This window comes from Cynocephalus volans, chromosome 5 (assembly GCF_027409185.1).
Source record: "Cynocephalus volans isolate mCynVol1 chromosome 5, mCynVol1.pri, whole genome shotgun sequence".
Lineage (NCBI taxonomy): Eukaryota > Metazoa > Chordata > Mammalia > Dermoptera > Cynocephalidae > Cynocephalus > Cynocephalus volans.
In genome coordinates this window covers 163447834-163462303 of record NC_084464.1, presented here as the reverse complement: position 1 = coordinate 163462303, position 14470 = coordinate 163447834, and the positions used below count along the sequence as shown (strand labels likewise).

General features: G+C 49.3%; 1 protein-coding gene across 3 annotated transcripts in view; it reads left to right on the top strand.

The window, feature by feature from the left end:
* RPS6KA2 (ribosomal protein S6 kinase A2) overlaps positions 1-14470 on the top strand; it is a 260600-nt gene that overhangs the window by 195425 nt on the left and 50705 nt on the right. The window lies entirely within an intron of this gene.

Below are 14470 nucleotides of genomic sequence, written 5' to 3'. Positions count from 1 at the left end.
GCTGCAGCAGCTCCAGGCATCACATCCACATTGAAGGGAGGAAGAGGAGGAAAAGGAGAAGGCCAGCTGCACCTGCCCCTTTTATCAGGAAATTGAGCTTCTCTGGGGGCCCCGGAGACTTCCGTGTACTTCTTGCCAGCTGGAACCCCATCACGTGGCACTTCAGCTAAGAGGAAGGTGGGAAAACATGTATCTGTGGTTGGAGTACACAGACGAGGGCTGAGGATGGTAGTTTTATTAGCAGCCACCAGCGTCAGCCGCAGGGATTCCGTGAGCCATGAGCTCCGTGCCATCAGAGGCTGAGTCTGGCTCATCTGTAGACCCCATCCTCTTTACATCCCGGCTCCTGGATCACAGAGCCCCGCTGAGCATTTGTCGAACTAAAGTGAACTGAAAGAATCGTAGTTGTCTAGGAAGATGCTCTGAAAAAGTCCAAGCTCTGAAGCACTTGGGTTCTATTTGGAGCCTGACCACAGGTGCTCCTATTGCGTCGTGTTCATTTTCCTTGTCAGGAGGTAAAGCGGAGAAGCCGAGGACAGACAGGCAAGTGTTGGCGGTGAGTCACACTGCCGCTCCCGTGGTGACACGCAGGAGGCAGGGGCTTCTTCTGCATTCGAGCCGCCGGGCTTGTTATCTACAAAGTGTTTTTCCACTAGCAACTTTCAAAATCTTGCAATTGTTTAGCATTTCAAACCTTCAAGAAGTTTACATCAGTTGTCTCTTCCAGTCCTCATGGCAGTGCTGGAAGGCTGGGTTCATCACTTTATGTCTGAGCAAAGCTCTGCTCAGACACACCGGGGTTTGTGCTCAGCCCTTCTGCGTGCAGGTGCTGGCTCCGGTCTGCCCCTCCCGGCCTGCTGGAGAAAGAAGTGCAGCTGGCAGGGACAGTTCCATCCCTTCTCTCGACGGGACCACCAACACGTCCCCTCTTGGTGGGCTTCTGGGAAGACATGTGTCTCTTAGTAAGGACCTAGCTTGCCCTTAATTTTAAAAAGGGAAAAACGGACCCTACTCACCTAATTCTTTGTAAGCATGACATTTTGGCTCCCCAAGTTTAAAAATCAGTGTTTCTGATCCTTCCGGATTCTACAAGAGAAGGCAGGTCCTGTCTTTCTTCCACTAGCATGTTTGAGCACGTTTGAGGGCTGTCCTGCTAGAAGCGTGTGCGTTCTCAGGTGTTGGTGTGGCAGGACACAGGGAAGCAGGACCACAGATAGCCGCGACACTTGCCGTGGGAGCCTCTGGCCCCTGGCCCACGATGGAGCAGGGGTTATCTGGATTCTGAATCCTAGACCAGATCCAGCTGTGCCAGCCAAGTGGCCTTGACCCAGTCCCTGCACTTCCCCAGGAAATGCAGTTGGGGTAGATGGTCCCTGTGATTCCCCCAGTTGCAGAAGCGTGGTGTTCCACGTGTCCTCTCCCCACTGCCGTGGGCGTCCTGAGTCATCTCGTCCCTGGTGAGGCGCAATGCACCCTATAAAACTGGCCCCATCAGAGCCACCCTCTAGGCCCCGTGGTCATCAGAGTGTAAGGTTCGGGGCACCTTGTACATTTGGCTTTTCAGGAATGCCTGCTTTGTTCAGGCAATTTGGGAAGTATTAGAACTCCGGATTGAAAGTCTCCAGACCGAGATGGCCACCTTTGCTGAGGATACTCCCTTTGGGGAGGTAACATTAAAACCGATCCCCCAAATTTGCCTCAACGGTGGTGGCATAGTGGAGAGAGGCGTGAACTCATCTCCGGTGTTTAGGGATGTGGCGTCTTCTCCCCCTTTCCTTTCCCTCCAGGTCTCCAGTCCCTCCTCCCCCCAAGAATGTTTCACTTATGGAAACTGGAGAAGTTCATGCCTGTCTTTTCATTTTTACGGCTTGGGTGGGTTTTTTCCTTCTCTAATGACCGACTCTGTGGAGTCAGCCTGAGAGGCATACCTGGTCCTCCTGTTTCCTCACCGACACCTGGAACTTCACGGGGTCAGAGTCCTAATACTACAAGGCTGCTGTAGGACTGACTCGGCAGCCCCATCACTCCTGCTAGCTCTGGTTTTCTATGACAAGAAAGAAATAAATACACGTTTATAGAATTATTTCCTTCCTCCAGATCTAAGGCGAGCTCACATACAGCCACCCCATGCACCCACCCCTCCCAAACACAGTCCTGTTCACGGAATGTGCTGGATGCGGCCGAGGTTAAAAGGGAAGAGCGGTGTCTCTGGAAAACCACTGATGACACCAGGTCTTGAGATTTGTCTCTTGGACCCCAGAGAGCTGATGCAGAATTTTCTGCTAGAAACTGGTGATAACCCAAGTAAAATAGGAATGAACCAAGACTTCCAATCAGTTCCATTTCAGAGGGGGCTTTGGCTTGATTCTGGAACAATGTCAGATGTCAGTATCCTGTTTAAAATCCATAAATTAGAGTTAAGCATTCATGGCCCATTTATTTTTAATCTTTGCAACAACAAAGGACACATGTAGCTTTTCTGAGTCTTAAGTAGAAGTTGAAAAGGTTTTTCAGGAAAATCTCCTATATCTCTGCTTGTATTTCTGATAAGAGTACTCTCACTTGGCCTGTTAAACTAGAAAAGTGCACTACTTTAGTTCACAGTCTGATGCTTTTTTACCTTAATTTGAGCTGAGGATATAATTTTTCTCTCTTCCCCTGCAGAGAATTCCCCAAAATTTCACTATAGTTAGATTTAATGAATCATGCAAAAATCTCAACGTAGTTGTTTTCATTGAATTTTATACAGAATTTTCATTCTGTAGAAAAATTAGATTAGAAGGATCCTGACTTAGAAAAACACTACAAGAAAGATAATTATATAAAATCATGGTCTTAAATAATATAAGATTGTATTTATCAGATCCAAAGCATCTAGCAAGGGTTTAGGTTTTTACCTAAAGACATCTGTATCTCATGAAAGGGCTATTTTTAAAAAAAATTTTTGTCGAATCAAAATTGATTATACATATTTTTGGGGTTCAACATTGAGATATGTTGATCAAATCAATATTACTAGTATGTATATTGTTACAAATTGCAATTATTCTTTATGCCCCTTGTCCAATCTCTCCCCTCCTTTCCCCCTCCCCCCTCTAATTACCCTAGATTTCTTCTCTCCCTCTGAAAGAATAATGGTTACTCTGTTGATTTGTTGCCTAGATGTTCTGTCCAATGCTGAGAGGTGTGATCAGCTCCCCCGATATTATTGTAGAGCAGATGCTTCTTCTGTCACTCTGAAATGGGCTTTGTGGAGAGAGACATCCTCTTCTTTTCTTTATCTCTGCTGGGGACTCCTTGTGTCAATGCACTCCAGTGGTTGGCGGACCATCTGCATGGAGGTTGTGGCATATAGCCACTTTCATGGCAGCCATAGTTATTGTGGTGGCTGTGGTGGGCCACCCACATGGAGGAGATGTTTTTGGCATGCTCCTTGGTGCTGGTGTTGTGTCTGGTTGTGGGAGGGGTGTCTGGTTCTCCATGCCTCAGGTCCCCGGGTGGTCCCAAGGTGCTGGCGCAGTGTGCCTGGTTGTGGGAAGGGGGCCCAGTTCCAGGCTCCATGTCCCAGGCTGAGCCCCTGGGTGGGGCCCCAAGGCACTGGTGGTGTGAGTGGTTGTGGACAGAGGTCCATTCCCTGGCTCCATGGCTCAGGTCACCTGGAGGGACCCAAGGCATTGCTGGTGTGCCTGGGCCAGAACTAATTTTTTGTCCTTTGCTTACTTCTAAAACGGGGAAATTTCCTGTGGGGACCAGTACTTGAGCTGTGTGGTTGAGCTAAATTGCTGCTTTGCTGCTGTTTCCCTAAGGAAGACTTTTTGTGCAGCTCAGGGTTTAATGGTTGACCTTATAGGTACTTCTGGCTCTCCAGAGACCTGGTGGATCTGGGTTGTGTAGAAACTCTGATCTGGGCCTGAGTCTTTTCATTAAACTGCATCCCATGCAGTACTGTATTCCTGACCAGTCTCCTCTCAGTGGTCCTGTGCTGATTGGGGGTTGGATAGACTGTCCTTGCTGTGTCCCAGTGTTCTCCCACTGGGCCCGTCTGCCTCACTGCCTGTGCTCCAAACACTTCCCATGGGACAGGCCCTGCACCAGTCCCTTGTGATGACTCACTGGCTTCTGAATGGCTCCCCTTTTTCAGTTGTTCTGGCTCCTCGCTCCTGCGTGGGTCCATGAGAACCCTATTAGTGGTCTTAAGGTCTTGGGGGCCACCATGGCCCTCTTCTCCCCTGCTTCCTCCAAGGAACTCCATCCAAAGGGCACAGCTGTGGCTTCTGCTGGCTCCTGCTCCATGTGCTCAGCAGCTCAAGCCTTAAAGTGGCTGCAGCCCAAGATGCTCTTTTTCTTTCTCTCATCTTGGTTTCTCCCACCTTCATGAACTCCGTAGGTCTCTCCTCCTCTTCCCCTGAGCTCCAGCAGCCCCATTTTGGCTGTTGTTACATTTTTAGAGTTGTAAATTGGTTAACTTGTGGGAGAGAGTGACACTGGGAACAATCTATTCCACCATCTTGACTGGAACCGAAAGGTCTATTTAAAACACTAATTTTGTTGTTTTCCATGATGGTTTTGTACTTTATAATTAGTCAATACCTGTACAGTTTTAGGGGCTATTTTATTCCCTTCTTATCTTTTTCAGAAGAGTTCTAGCCCGTTTTTACCTCTCAGGTTACATGGAAGCAAACGTTTGATCACACCCAGTGCAGGTGAGGTTGAGGTGGCAGAAGCCACTCTCCAGTTGGAGGTGGATATTTATTTGTACCCCCTTCTCATCAGTCAGTTTGAAGAGTCTCTGTTAAAATGTTTACAGCACAGGACCTTTATCCAAGTAATTCCACTTCCAGGAATGTAGCCTTCAAATTCGTTGCCCCAGGTGCTCACAGCTGTGTGAGAAGCTCCCTCCCGTCCCCCATGGATGGTCACTGAGACACGGTCCCCTGCAGCCCTGAGGAGCATGGTGGTCTGTAAGCGCCCACATGGAGGGAGCGCCCAGAGTGCTGCTGGCAGCGTTTGCAGAGGCGGAGGTTGGGGTGGGGGGTGAAGCAAGAAAATTTCCAAAAAAACGTGCAGGAGCAGCTATGAATAGAGAGCACAGCTCACAGTGGGGGCAGGGGGGTACTTTCACCTCCTACTCATCAGTAGCTTGATTTGTTTTTCTTTTTTGCTAGTAATGTGTATTATTTTTATGATTAAACACATAGTTTTTAAAAAGCTATTTTGAGGGAAAACATTTGATAATCAGAGACATCTGTGCAATGAGCAAGTCCACGTCCTGCCTAGGAGTTGCTGTCACCGCCGCTCCGCCATCAGGAGGGGAGTGAGCTTACCACAGGTCGCCTAGTAATGACACTCCCCTCCATGGCTTCCCTGTCCCTGCACTCGCTTGTGTGCTGAGCTCTGAGGGCACGGTTGAGCAAAGGTGCAGTCCTCGTCCTTGGGGACTTCTAGGATGATGAACAGGAACATTAATCCAGGAAGCACACAGTGCCCCTGCTGCCACAGTGGAGACAGGTGTGGTGTGGCATGGGTCTCAGCGGAGGGCAGGAGAGGCCCAAGGGACTCTGAGCAAAGAGCAGAAGTGAACGAGGGGAGGGAAGAGCCTGGGAGGAGCCAGCGGAGCAGGAGGCAGAGGGCAGGGCCTGTCCCCACCCGGCCCCTGACTTGCTGTATGACCGTGAGCAGGTGGCCTCACCTCTCTGTGCCAGCTTTATAGAGTCATCAGGAGGATGTAAGGAGATAGAGCAGTGTCTCACACAAAAAGCACCATAATGTGCTTGACAGAGAAATGGTGCATAAGCAGAGATAACTGGTGTGCAGAGGCCTGTGGACAGGGCAGGGGTCTGACCTCTTGGCCTCATTGCTTCTTGCTAACTTGACCCTTTTCTCCCTCTGGTTGTGGGACATAACCAAAAAAGGTTATCTGATGCACAATTACTGGTAAACTAAAATGTGGATGGTTTTCTAAAACCAAAAAGGACACCTTACCAGAGTCCTGTAGATTGTCCTGGGAAATGCGTCCCAGGAGGGCAAAGTCACGGCCTGTCCAGTCTTACTGAGGATGTGGTACTCTGGAGGAGTCTTTACACAATTTGCTACCAGTAACTTTGCTGGTGGTCGAAACTCCTTTTTCAGCACCAGCGTTTTATTATGAAAATCTGTCCCATCTCTGCCTTGTCATTCTCAGGTGCCAGAATAAAACCTGGACGCTGTTTACATTCTGCAGGTGCGAGCATATTTGAAAATGATGATTCCTGAGGCAGCAGGCACGTGACTCTGCCTGAGTCATCGTCCTCTTAGAAAATGCTCAAGTGAACTTGCGCCAGGTCCCAGCCATGCGTGCCACATCTGCTGCCTGTGGGAGCCACATCTGTGAGGGTTTGCTGTACACTCTGCCCTGCTGTGCCTCCCCTGGGGATATGATGGGATCAGAAGATGGAAATGAAGGCACTGAACACACTGATCATTTAAACAGACAAGACAGTGAACAGTTGACACTCATTGCTTGCAGCAGTTGAGGCATTTTGTTTTGGGAGGTCACTATTTTCTTTCAAATATCATTGCATTGCGGGGAGAGGATTTGTCACTGTAAATTGGATGAATTTGGTGAACTATGGGGGGTTGTTCTAGAGAAAGCAAATAATTTTTTAAATCTGCTTCATTTTTTGTCTTAGAATTTAACATCACTAAAATCGTAGTTCTCTAACCCAAAATATTGTCTTAGTATTTAGTTTACATAACTGGTGAGGAAAGATGTGCTTATCTCATTAGGTGTGGTAACGATCATCAGTTACAAGATACAAGCCCAGAAGAACCCACATAAGCAGGGAGAGTGTTTCAGCCATGGCCAAGGGCTGTGCTTCAGATAACACCTGACGTGGGCTATCACAGAGCTCTCGAGGAGTCGAGGATCATCTCACAGGTGCATTTTGCAACCTAGAATGTCCAGGCTCACCATAAGGAGGAAATTGTAGTTGGGATTATTAAGTACACAACGCTTTATCCAGGGAGGCTACTGAGTTTAATTGAAAATCACGTTGGTAGATCCCTCCCGGCCCACATAGGTTTAGAAGCCTGGGACTTTGTCCCTTCTGATTGCCAGGACCCTTTTTCTTGCTCCCCAAAGAGCGCAGAACGAAGGAGAGGCCTGGGTCCTTCTGGCCATTTGGGGAGCTTGCTAGCAGGCCTCCTTCTAATGCTGGGTCCTCACGTAGGCGTATCTGTAGTGGGACGGCGCCCATCCAACTCCGCCAGGATCCCTGCATCCTGTGCGCCTGTTAAGAGCCCTCAGCCTGGAGCTCTGCTGCCCTGGGCTATGCTGAGGGAGGAGGGACCCGATCTCAGTGGGAAAATGGCAAACCTGCCTTCGCCACCTCCTGGCAGACCTCCCAGCCGTCCTCTCGGTGCCTCCACTTGCGTCGGTCCTGCCAGGCCTGTGACCCGCTTCCGCCCCCCAACCTCCTCACCCTCAGCTGGAAGAGCCAGAATTCTCAGATGATTCTGTCAGTCCAGTAGACAGAGCAATCCATGAGAAAAGCAATAAGCTAGAAATTATGAGCTAAAAGGTGAAAAGTTCCCTCTGGGAGCTCACAGTTTAGTGGGAAACACGGACAACATGCAAGTATTTCTGATGCCGGGCAGACCATGGTGAGGGTGAGGAGTTCCTGGTTTCCCTGTGTAGGAGTTTGCTGGAGCTGCTGCAACAAAGCCCCAAAAGCTGGGTGGCTTGGATGCCAGCAGTGCCTTCTCTCACATCCAGGAGGCCAAAAGTCTGAGATCATAGTGCTGTCAGGGCTGCGCCCCATCCAAAGCTGCCGGGGAAGGATCAGTTCAGGCTGCTGCCCTGGCTGCAGAGGCTGCTGGCAGCCTTTGGTGGTCTTTGGCTTACAGATGTGTCACCCTGATCTCTGCCTTCACCTCCACATGGCCTTCCCCAATGTGTATCTCAACATGATCCTAATCATATTGGATTAGGGCCCACACTCCTCCAGTGTGGCCTCATCTTAACGAACTATATCTGCAATGACACTATTTCCAAATAAGATTATATTCTGAGATACTGGGGTTAGGAGTTAACATATGAGTTTTGGGGAGACACATTCAACTCACAACAGCCTTCAAGAGTATGTCCATAAAAACTTACAGCTGGAAGAAATTGCGTAATAGATCCATAATATAAGTGTCCAGATTACCAGAACTAAAGATTTAGTTAGTTCATCTGTTGCACTTTGGAGATGAGAAAACTGAGGCCCACCCCTGCCCTGTGTGAGTTGCCCAGGGCTCCGGGGCTTCTGAGTCCATGGCCAGTGCCTCCCCACCTCGTTAGTCCCTGAAGATGAAATGTCTTCATTCGCAAGAGCTCTGAGCTTAAGCCCCCAGCCTTCCGCTTCTTTCATGTTCATGGTTCCATAAGAATGCACTGAACACCTGCAGCAGGTGCAAGGCATACAAAGGCAGATGTTGTACATGCTACTGACCTCGAGAGGCTCATGGTCTCGCAGGAAAATCCAGCCCTGCAAAGAAAGAGCACAGGCAGCCTCAGCAGAGCTGTCCATTACCTTTGCTGCGCTCACTCTGGGGTGGGTAAACCCACAGAACCAGAGAAGCCTAAAGAACAATCTGAGCTAGCTCATTTGTGCGAGAGTGTGAGGAGACGAGGGGTCCAGAGGGCTGTAGGGACAGAGTCCCCTGGAGGAAGACAAAAGCAAGGACAGCAGCCTCCATGTGAGAGACACTGGGGACAGACAGACAAGAACCCAATGGTTTTTCTGTGTGTTAATTGGTGAAATTGTACGATCAGACTTGAAGAGTCTGGAGTCAAATCTGTGTTATTTTGACCATGACTCCATAAGGAGGCAGGTCAGGTGGAAGAGTCGGAATTATTCAGGCCACACACACATCTGTCTTTTGTACAGTTTGAGATGCTCAATGATAGATGCCTGTGCATAATAGGTTGTGAGGCACCCTCCTACAAGAAATGCACTTACATGCCGCTCGTGCAGAAAAGGGCAGTTTATTCAGTCCAGCTGGCCAGTGTCCATCTCCCAAGGTTCAACCAAGGAAGAGCGGTGTTGGGCTTTGGTCTTGTAGAGTTTTTAAAGGCAAAAACTACATCCCGTTGGCACATGGGTTTGTCCAGGTGCACAGAGCAAGCTAGAGAGCTAGGTCACAGAAGCCAAGAACAAGCTGTTCCAGCAGTCAAGCATACGAGTTTTCATTGTGCATGGTTCCTGTACCCATGTAATAGTTTACTGTGCATGGCTCCTGTTTTTGTGTAATCATTTTTTGTTTCTGTGAGGTCAGCGGCTTCTCATGCAGAAGCGGGGGTAGTCTGCAGGTCAGACAGGGGGTAAAATGGAGTTACTTAGGTTAAGCAAGCAATTCTACAGAAGCAGATAGTGTATGTTATGAGAGTGTAGGGAGCTCTCTTTCAAATATATTGGTGGCCCCCGAACTGTTGCTATGCTCAGGAGTGGGGGCGATGGAGCTGCTCCGTGAGGGCTCTTGAGTAGATCTCAAAGCAGGTGCAGTGTGCTGGGTCAGGGAGGGTGTGCTCCAGGCCCAGCAAGCATCGCAGCGGAGTTGTGAGGGAGGAGATGGGCACGTGGAGCGGGCAGGGGCAGGGGCAGTGCAGGCTGCAGGCTGGGCCTTAGGGGCAGTGTGATGTGGTCACGGGGCTGGGGCTCTGAAGGATGCAGCTGAGGGCACGCGTCGGTCTTGTTCCTCAGAACAATCGCTCTGGTGGCTGCGGGGCTGGTGTAGCTGCACCAGGTGCATTGACCTGGGCAGGGGCTGGGGAGGGGATGGGCACATTCTGTGATGGAGGCCTTGGGAGACTCATGTCCCTGCCCTGGGCTGGCCTTCAGTTCCCTCATCTGTACATCCAAAAGTCCCACCTAGGTAGAGCCCTCTGTAACTCTGAATGATTTGCAAATCCAGGAAGTTCAAAGAATAGCATGAGAGAAAGGTGAGAAAGAGGGTCCGGGCCACCCCCGACATTGCACCCTGCAAAATGTGGACTGGGGCAGCATCAGAGGTCGGTTGGAGGATGAGCCTCTGCAGACACTCAGGCCGATCCGAACGCTTCTTCCCTGCAGGTTCACTGTGTGCAAACAAGAGGTGGGGAACGGGTCTTGTAAACAGGCTTGGCAGGGCTAGGCCCGTCGTTAGTTGTCATGACTGGAGTAAAGTCCTCTTCTGATAGAAGTTCATTCTGTACTGACTTCTATACTGACAGTTGTGAAGCATCCTTCTGCACTGACTCCAGGAACAGCAGGGGTTTTCAACATCAGTGTTTATTCTCTCTTGACTTTCCTGCAGGATGGGAAGAGTGAAAATGAGTATAAAACTTACTAAATCCGGTTCCGAGTCTTGTTTTTTCAAAGCTGACAGCTCTGTAGCTCATCACTAAAGAGCATCTGCAGCTTCTCCTGGAAACTCCTGGGATATTCTCAGATGCCCGAGGGGAACATGAGGCAGCAAATAAGGAGGAATTAGATGTGCTGATGAACTCAAAAGAAGCACGGCAAGAAATGACCATCGGTTCTTCCAGTCGCATCACCTGCAGAGAACACCTGCCGGGAATGGCTTGTGCACCAGCAATGAGTTTTCCCTTCCTCTTGTTTCTGTTTTCCTGTCCAGAGTTGATCTCCAAAGACGTGTTTTAGTGATTTCAAGCATGGTTCATCCTGGTCTCCGATAGTCTCCTCCTGTTTTCCACAGGCATTGCTACAACTCATGTCATAAGCCAACCTCTGATGGCTTGATCAGGACCAAACAAATGGTCCCAGCCCCTCACTTGGAGCTGGTCAGTTACAGGCCAACCCTGGGGACACCACTGGAGACCCACATGGGCCTGCAGCCTGTCTGGAGCTCTGACTCCCACGTTGCTCAAGCCTGAGCCTCCAACCAGCCCCTGACTCTCAGCCAGCAGGGAACCATGAGACGCAGATGACCGCCAAGCAAAGACTGTAAGCATTAAATGAATGAAATTTCAGATTGGCAGAAAATACTTTATGTGTGGACAACCTGCAAGTGGTTAAGAAGTGAAAAAGCAGGGCTAGTGTTCAAATCAATCGTGCAAGTCGCCCCAGTTAGAGACTGGACGTTAAAAGTACGTGTAGAGACTGGACGTTAAAAGTACGTGATCAGGGAAACTTGCAACATGCAAGGAAACAGACAGAAGGCTGAGCTTGTTCTGAATGTTGCCAGATGCTTAGAGATGGGTTTTGTGTGACTCTAAAACAACAGCAAGAACGACATAAATGTTTCCAAGGAGTCTCAAAGTATCCAGGCATTGACCGTTCCCTAAAGTGATCTGCAGCCATAAAGACACAATGAAAATATTTTCTGCAGATATCAAAACCTTTTGGGAATGGTTTACCCAGACTTTAGAAGTCCACCATGAAATGAGCTGATGACCTGGTTAAAATGCAAAGCAGAAGAGCTGATTAGAATCAGTGCAATAAAAGAATAAATCTCGCCACGGGTGCAGCACTGCATTTTAAAACTGTACATGGATATGAGGAAGTTGCAACTAGATGCAAAATTACATCCTTAACCAGTGTAGAAATCTGAGACAGGAGTCCAGATAAACTCGCTCAGTGATATCCCAGCTTGGAGATAGACCACAAGTGATTAGAACAAACGTAATTAGGTGTTAGTACTACAGAGAATAAGTATGAATTCTTGAATCCACTGTTCCATTGAACTTTTAAACTTGTGTTTTGTTTTCCCGGCATTGGGGATCTTAATGAAAAATCACCGTACCTAACAAGGGAGAAGTACTAGTCTTCCATTCTACACATTTCTGTCCAAGAGCTCCTGCTCTTGTGAGCACTTTGTGACTGAGGTGAACTGCGGCCCTCCTCCTGGAACAGGAGAAGACTTTCGGCGTAGTTGGTCACCATCCCACAGCAAGTCTGCTCTGATTCAGGTATCAGCATGAACACTGCCTGCTTCTCCCAGCCCAGAACTCAGCTCACTGCTATTTGTCACATGTGTTCAGTTTAGATTAAAAGGGAGAGGATGCATAGGACCAGAACCCATAGTAATAAACATGTTTGCCCTCGGAAGGTTGACGCAGGCCTTGAAGAACTGGGTACACAAGGTTTCCTTCTGCTTCATGTTTCTCCCCCACTGGAACATTTGCTAGTTTTTGAGTAATAATTAAAGTGTTAATTCACTGCTGACTGTTTGCTGAGGCCTCAAAACACAAACATGGTGCAAAATCTTACCACAATGGAAGAAAGAAGGTGTGGATAAAAGTGTTTTAACTAACCCGAGAAAACCCGGCACGTGCAATGTTTTTGTAGTTACACCAATACCTTATTGCCTTTGTGTCTTACTTTTTAAAAATGCCTGTAGACCATATTTGCAAATGACAAATGAGAGTGAAATATAATGGGTACAAAATGTGAAGCAGATTCTTCAGAGAAATAGAGCCGATGAGTCATCCAGGTGTGTATGTAAGACCTCTGAACAGCGAGGTCAACTCGCCCACCCAGGTGCCTCTGGCAGCACATCCAGCTTTCACCACGAGCTAGAGAGAGGTGCAGATCAGAGGCAGTTTTTCCTCTTCCTTCATCATCCTGACCAGGAGAACTTTTCAGTCTGGAGTTCTGGCCGTCATCCAAGGCAGCCGTTGGGATGAGCACGGGGGAGGAATGCTCTGGAGCTTATTTCAGCAGCGGTTGGAGCACCTGTCAAGGGCTGCACTAGGTGCTGGGAGTTCAAAGGCTGAGATCAGATCTCTGAGCTCCAGGTTCACAGGAGAACAAGAGAGACAGATGTGTAAATCCGGAGGGGCCTCAGAGGAAAGATGCAAAGCAGAAGGGGGACACTTGAGCTGAGTTTGACAGATCCGCCTTCAATCCCATTTCTACAGCTCATAGCTGGTATGACAAGTTATCTAACCTGCTTCAGCCTTCATTTCCTCACTGTTAAGCAGGAACAGTGATCCCAGCCACATCACGTGTGTGGGACCAATGAGACACACGTGTGCTGGGTCTGTCGCCCAGTGCACACTGGGTCATGCTGGCTGTGTGAATATGTCCTCACAGAAGGAGAGTTCCCTGTATCTGAGACATTCCTCTAATTCTTTTTAATGTGTGTTTTCATATCAAGATATGATAATTAGCAAAATCACACGAGCCTAATAGTGACCTGAGAATGCCGTCTGCACGTTTAATCAAACCATTTCTTCCAAGCACTGTGGCCTGGCTGAGCTTCCAGGGGAGAGGTGGAAGGTGGCCCTGGGCCCTGGTCCACCTACAGACCATCCCTGAGGTCACGGCCCATCCACCTAGCTGCCCAAAGCAGGGAACGGGAGGGTCGGAAAGTCAAGGCATGAGCCACATCAGACCCGTGATGGCTGCATCTCCTGTGGGGAGGGGGTGGGTCCTCCTGCCTCGCATGCTGACAGTGAGGGCCCAGGGCAGGACAGGCTGGCCGCTGCTGTGGTGACGCAGCGTTGCAGGCTGACCTCGCCTGCCCTTCCCAGCTCTTGCTCCCGTGTTTCTTCTGTAGAGCATGGAGCCCTCTGGCTGCTGCCGTTCCTGGGAGTGAGAGTGGGGGGACAGGGGAAGAGCAGCCAGTGTCAGAAAGGAGCCTGCATGCGGGACAGGGCTGAGCCTCAGACAACAGTGGCCTCCCCCAGACCTGGGACAGGAGCTGGCAGGAGCCCCTAGACCTGCCACCTGCCCACCGCCTCCTCTTCCCCTGTGCTGAGCCTGGCTCCCGGCTGAGACTTCTGTTCCCCGACTCATAGTGGGGGAGGAATGGGCTCCTCTCCAGCTTCCTGTCCTGCAGAAGACAGACAGCCTAGGACCTTGGGGGTTGCTTTTTAATTAATAGACTTTGTTTTTAGAGCAGTTTTAAATTTACAGAAAAACTGAACAGATAGTGCAGTGAGTCTCCATGTATCGCCCACACACACGTACACACAAGCGTACACACACATGCACACGTGCACACGTACACACACACACACACACACACACACACACACACACACAAAGCTTCCTTTAATGGTAAACATCTCGCATGAACGCAGCACATTTGCTGCAATTGGTGAGCTGGTACTGACACATTATTACTGACTGAAGTCCATGGTTTGCATTAGAGTTCACTCTTGGCAGTGTACTGTGATGGGTTTTGGCAGGCGTAAAATAATACGTGTCCACCACTGCAGTATGGTACAGAAAGATCTCACATCCCTGAAGATCTCTTGTCTCTGCCTGCTCCTCCCCCTCGCCCCCGGAGCCTTAGGATTTTAATGTAAGCAACTAAGAAAGTAAAGAGGGTAGGTAGAAATAATGGGCAAAGTAGAGAAAGTTGTAATGAATCCGCAGGTAAAAGCAGCCTCGGTCTTGCACAGCTCAAGTGTGACTGGCGTGGATACAAGGCCAGGCTCTCTCCAGGGTTGTCCTGTTCAATCTCCTCATTATTTCCAGGCTTTCTCCCCTCCCTGGTGAAA